Below are 6,041 nucleotides of genomic sequence, written 5' to 3'. Positions count from 1 at the left end.
CAGTGCTGGGACTAAAGCATGGGCCAGCACACTCAGCCTGGTATTTTTTTTTTATTGTAATAAAATACACACAACATAAACAGATTAGTGTTTTAAACCTCAAAGCCAGGCCAGGCATGATGGCACACGCTTTTAATCCCAGCACTTGGGAGGGAGGCAAAGGCTGGTGGATCTCTGTGAGTTCCAGGACAGCCAGAGCTACGCAGAAAGATCCTGTCTCAAAAAACCAAATCAACCAAACAACCAAAACAAAACAAAACAAAACAAAAAAACCAACAAAAGTTCAAAGCCTTCCCCTCTTCCCCTCTGTATGCCATCACCTGGCAGTCTGGGTTCTCAAGGCCTTCCCTACCTCGTCTGTAGCTCACGTGAGATTCGTATTATGACTTTGCTCTGTAGGGCAAAGCAGTAAAGGTTCTTTTTTAGAGCAGGGACTGAGGAGGAGAAAGTATTTTCGTTCGGTTTTACTTTTACATTAAAAACATTGAGACTAGCCGAGTGGGATGACACTTGTCATGATTCCATTGTTCAGAAGCAGAGGCAGGAGGATTGCTGAGTTGGAGGCCAGCCCGGTCTACATAGCTAATTAGAGGACAGCCAGGGCTATAAAGAAGGACTCTGTCTCAAAACAACAAGAACAAAGTAAGTAAGTAAAACTAATGACACCCCTTTCTGGCCTCTCTTTGTCCCGACATATTAACTGGAGTCTAAGTCATTGCTGGAACAAGATGGAATCACAGCTGAGCCTCCGTGAAGACAGCTCAAGCCTTTCAGTTCGTTCATTTGGCTGTCAAAGACTATGCCTTGTTTTTGTTCATATTCAACATTTGCATGCTGTCTTTAAAATTAAATTCATGTTTAACCCATCCAGGAAAACATAAAAAGTGTACCTTGTGATGCTTTGACACATTTACATGGCATGTAATGTTTTAAAACTTTTTTTTTTTGCTTTGTTTTGTTTTTCAAGACAGTGTTTCTCCATGTAGTTTTTGGTGCTTGTCCTGTAACTCACTCTGCAGACCAGGCTGGCCTCGAACTCACAGAGATCTACCTGCCTCTGCCTCCCAGGTGCTGGGATAAAAGGCATGCGCCACTGCCATCCAGCTTAAGTCAATTTAAACAGGTCTCCCTAAACATTCATTTTGTCCTTATGGTAAAACATTCAAAATCCTTTCTAGAAGCTTATGTGTTCTTGAGTGGCTTTGAATTCCCTGTGTAGCCCAGGCTGGCCTGGAACTTGAGATTATTGTTACTATATGAATGTTACTGTGAGAGATCACACTAAAACTCCTTGCTCCTATATTTTCTTTCTTTCCTTCCTTCCTTCCTTCCTTCCTTCCTTCCTTCCTTCCTTCCTTCCTTCCTTCCTTCCTTTCTTTCTTTCTTTCTTTCTGTCTCTCTCTCTCTTTCTTTCTTTTTTTTTTTTTTTTTTGGTTTTTCAAGACAGGGTTTCTCTGTGTAGTTTTGATGCCTGTCCTGGATTTTGCTCTGGCTCTGCCTCCCGAGTGCTAGGATTAAAGGTGTCTGCCACCACTGTTCGGCTCTATTTTCTTAAAATATTTTCTCATGTGCATATTTAGTAGTGTGTGTGTGCATTAGTGTGTTTTCATGCGTGTGTCTAGATGCACATACACATGTGTGCATATGGGTACGAAGGCCAGAGATTAAGCATTCTCCTCTTGATTTGCTGACAGGGTCTCTCTCCCACAGAACCTGGAGCTAGGTTCTTCCACCAGTCCAGCTAGCCACTCTGCCTTGGGAATTCCATCTCTGCTTCCAAGAGCTGGGATTACAGATAGGCCACATGCTCACCCAGCTTTGATGTGGGTTCTGACATCTGGGTGGCAAGAGCCTCTCCCCAGCCCCCTTGCTTCTGTCTAACTGGACCTCAGCCCTTAGTGATCAATATTTTCCAACTCCCGTTCTCTTCCCAGACTTGGGTAACCACCGTTCTACTTCCAATTTCCATCCGTGTTGTTGCAAATGATAGAATTTCATTTTTTTACTGTTATTTTGATTTTTTGAAACAAGTCTTTCTATGTAGCCCTGACTATCTTGGAAATCACTAAGTACACCAAGATAGCCTTGAACTCAGAGATCCTCCTGTCTCTGCCTCTTCAGAGAGCTGGGATTAAAGATGTGCACAGCCATGCCTGGCCCGAGAGGATTTAATTTTTAATGGCTGAAGAGCATTCCACTGTTACACACACACCACATCTGTCTTTTTGACCTTTAAGGACATAGTCTGCTGTTTGGCTTCTCAGTGCTACAGGACCCCCACCCTGATTCTTTACATATCTTTTCCCATCACACAGCATTACTCAAAACATAATAATGCTGTTACCTTGGTCAACACAAAACATAGCTTCTCACTTCAAAGGGAAAAGAGTTTGTTCTTGAACCAAATATGAGTGACCAAGAGGCACAGATTCTAATTGTCCCAGATAACACATTCCTCTGCAAACAATTCCCTGATGTTTTTATGGTTACAGAACAACAAAAAAGTAATAAATGAAGGCATTTTTTTCCCCTCAAATACATTGTTGGAAACAGATAGGTGGTAATGGTGAAATTCTTAAAAATGAATTCATTTATTTTACAATTCTTTTTTGAGTATTTACTTTGTTTTTGTGTGTCTGAGTGGTTTTGCCTGCATGTGTGTGGGTACCACCCAAGTGTCTGCCAGAGGAATTTAGAAGATCAGATCTTCTAAACGTCTTATCATTTGACTGGAATTAAGGACAGTTGAGAGTCATCTTGTGGGTGCTGAGTACTGAACTAGGTTCCTCTGCAAGAGCATCAAGTGCTCTCAACCACTGAGCCACATGTCCAGCCCCATTTAAAAAATATTTAATGTTTATGGTGTTTTGCCTGCATGTATGTCTGTATACCATCCTCACCTGGTACAGGTAGAGGAGGTCATAAGAGGGCATTGGAGCCTCCAGAACTGGAGTCACAGATGGGTGTGAACCGCTGTATAGACTGCTGGATGCTGGGAGTCAAACTAGGATTCTCTGGTGGAAGAGCAGCTAGTACTTTTAGCAGCTGAACCAACTCTCCTTCCTAGAGTAGAATTTTAACCCCAACTGGTTCTTGCTTCAGAGTGGAGCTGCACTCTAATAGGTTTTCTGCGCCCCATAATAAGTTTCTCCATTGATGCTATAAGTCAGATCAAGCCCAACTTGAAAAAGTATTAACAGATTTATTTGAGCAAAGCACCTCCCAGATGGGTTCTCCAGTCCCAGAGATCAAGGCTGGAGAAGCCACCCCCACAAATGGAAGCAGGGAGACTTTATAGTTGTAGGCAAGGGGTGATGATGTGTCCACCCAAGTATGGTCAAAAGCTTTAGGCAGAGACGTGGGTGGCTGGCAACTTCAGGGGAGGAAACCGCAATCGATGCCAAGAATGCGGAACTGGGCTTTTTGGTGCCTTTCCTTGGTTCGGAGACTGAGTGGGTGGGGTTGGAGAGAGATACAGGAATGGGGCTTTCCAGATCACGAGCTGGAATGTCCAACTGAATGCACTCCATTGGAATGCCTTCTTTCTTCCTCTTCATGAGTCCAAATCCTTCCTAGGTCTGCAGACATCTTCCATGTTTGCCTGACCCAATACACCCCCCAAACTGCCTCTACCTATGCTGGCTAGATCCTACTCTGTGCCAGTCATTTTCAATAGCTCCTCTTCTTTCTCCCCACCCTCCAGACAGGGTATCTCTGTGTAGTCTTGGCTGTCCTGCAACCCCTCTGTAGACCAGGTTGGGCTCAAACTCAGGGATCCAACGCCTCAGCCTCCTGAGTGCTGGGATTAAAGGTGTGCCAGGTCACTGCCCGGCTTCAGTAGCTTTTTACCTGCCTTAGCTCATTAAATCCACAGAAAGCCATCATGGCTCAAGGTTTAAGGGAGTTGAGAACTCCAATATTTGGACCCTCCAGGCTTTAAGTTCTTTATCCCCCAAACTCAAGGTCATGGGATTTTTTTTTCCTTCAGTAAATTGTACATATCTTGTTGATCTCCAGCCTTTTTTTTTTTTTTTTTTTTTTTTTTTTTTTAAATAAAGTCTTACTATATAGTCCTGGTTGATCTAGAGCTAAGTCAAGCAGGCTGTCCTGCAACTCCATTGATCTGTCTATCTCTTCTTGCAGTGTGCTGGGATTAAAGATGTGTGCCACCAAGCCTGGTTTCAGTAAATTTTGTGAAAATTCTAGTCTATGTGACATTATGTCCTGTGCATCTTTTTGAGGAACTGTAAGAATTCTTTTGTTGGTTTTTATTTTTAAAGGCATTTTGTGGAAGGCTAGCTTTTGGGTTGTCTCCCCCCCTCCACCCTCCACAGGGTTTCTCTGTGTAGTTTTGGTGCCTGTCCTGGACTAGCTCTGTAGACCAGGCTGGCCTCGAACTCACAGAGATCCACCTGGCTCTGTCTCCCAAGTGCTGAGACTAAAGGTGTGCACCACCACCGCCTGGCCAGGAAGGTTGGCCTTTGAAAAACAGACACTTTAAATAAAAATCACCTAAACCATGTTTAGTCTGTCCCACCTCCCACCCCAGACAGTCTCACCATGTAGCTCTAGCTTGTCTGTCTTGGAACTCTCTATGTAGACCAAGCTGGCCTTGAACTGACAAAGATTCACTTGCCTCTGCCTCCCAAATGCTGGGATTAAAGGCATTGGACATTACACATGGCTAACCAAACCATGTTTCATTGTAAGCATGCAAACTACTGAGCCTCCTGAAGTGGGAGGAGAGAAAAGTATTAATAATGATAACAAAACAATGAATGTTTGTATAGAATAGGAGGCAAAGGAATCTTGTTTCTCAGTATAAATAGGCTTACAAGAAAGAGGAATTCACATTCATTTTCTTGAAGTTACGAGGAGGAGGAGCCTGTGAACCTCCAGTCAAAAGGGTCGATGGAAGATGTAATTACATCAAGTCCACTATCACTAATAAAAACATGAAAAAAATGACATCCTCTTTGGTGCTCACTCTACTGTCTCATTAATTAATATAAAACTGTTATTTGTAGCTGGGCAGTGGTGGAGTGCAGCTATGGTCCCAGCACTTGGGAGGCAGAGGCAAGAGGATCTCTGAGTTCGAGGCCAGCCTGGTCTATAGGAGGAGGACAGCCAGGGCTACACAGAGAAACCACCTTGAGGAAAAAAAAAAAAAGACTTACAAAATGAAACAAAACAAACAAAAAACCAATACCACCACCACCAACCAACAACAACAATAAAAAACCCAAATACCAAACCACCACCAACAAAAACTATTATTTGCAATTTAATAGAAATGAATGGTAATAAATATTTCCTGAACCCATTTTTGTCACAGGCCGGGGTGCAGCCCAGTTGGTAGGATGCTTGCCTACCAGCCAGGATGCCCTGGATTCCATCTTCAGTACCCTGGATGTGGTAGCATATGCTTGTAATCCCAGCACCTGGGAGACAGAGCTTGGAGGATCCGAAGTTCAAGACCAGCTTGGGCTACATGAGACCCCAGTCTTTAAGAAAAAAAGATTTTTCATGAGATAGCTCAGCGGGGTAAATTATTTAAGTTTGATCCCCAGGCTGCCCAAGATGGAAGGAGAGAACCAACTCCCAAATGTTGTCCTCTGACTTCATGAGCACCCAGGCTCATACACAACAAAATGATTATATATATATAATATAATATAAATATATAATATAATAATATATATAATATAATATATATTTAAACGAAACAGAAACAAAGATTTTCACCTCAAAATGCCATCATTGTTTAGATATGTTTTTTGGAGATAGGAGTTCTTGCTGTGTAGCCTACGCTGGCCTGGAACTCACTCTGTAGACCAGGCTGGCTTGGAATTCAGAGATCCCTCTGCCTCTGCTCCCGGAGTGCTGAGATTAAAGACGTGCAACACCATGCCAGTTTATTGTCTTAATTTCAAAGAGATCTCTCAAGTCAATCTTCTACCAATTTGCAGTGGTGCTGCGGATTTTGTTTGTTTGTTTGTTTGTTTGTTTGTTTTTTGGAGACAGGGTTTCTCTGTGTAGCT

Source organism: Peromyscus leucopus, chromosome 12 (genome assembly GCF_004664715.2).
Source record: "Peromyscus leucopus breed LL Stock chromosome 12, UCI_PerLeu_2.1, whole genome shotgun sequence".
In the NCBI taxonomy this organism is placed as follows: Eukaryota; Metazoa; Chordata; class Mammalia; order Rodentia; family Cricetidae; genus Peromyscus; species Peromyscus leucopus.
The sequence above is the reverse complement of the archived record's forward strand: the minus strand, read 5'-3'. Positions refer to the sequence as shown.